The following is a 349-nucleotide window of genomic DNA, read 5'->3' on the forward strand; positions in this document are numbered from 1 at the left end:
ACCACTAGGTACCGCGGTACTACCGCTTGGACCCAAAACCGCACACTGAGAGGGGAAGGAGCACTCCATTGAAGCGGAACGGCTCAGAGGGTGGGGAAAGGATGTGTACGTGTTGATTCCACCCAAGCCTTACCAAAGTGGACCCCCTCTTGATAGTACGGTGACTCCTACGAAACTAGTCCACCAAACAAGAAACGAAAGAGCTACACCGTCTTGAATAACATTCCGAGGGGAAAGAAATCGTCTCGTGCCAAAGGATGAATCTCTGAAATGCTCAAAGCACACGATTAGTCCGCAAACATGTTGTCATCAATCACCAAAACTACATCGAGAGAGATATGCCTTAACA

This window comes from Triticum aestivum, chromosome 4A, assembly GCF_018294505.1.
Source record: "Triticum aestivum cultivar Chinese Spring chromosome 4A, IWGSC CS RefSeq v2.1, whole genome shotgun sequence".
NCBI lineage: Eukaryota > Viridiplantae > Streptophyta > Magnoliopsida > Poales > Poaceae > Triticum > Triticum aestivum.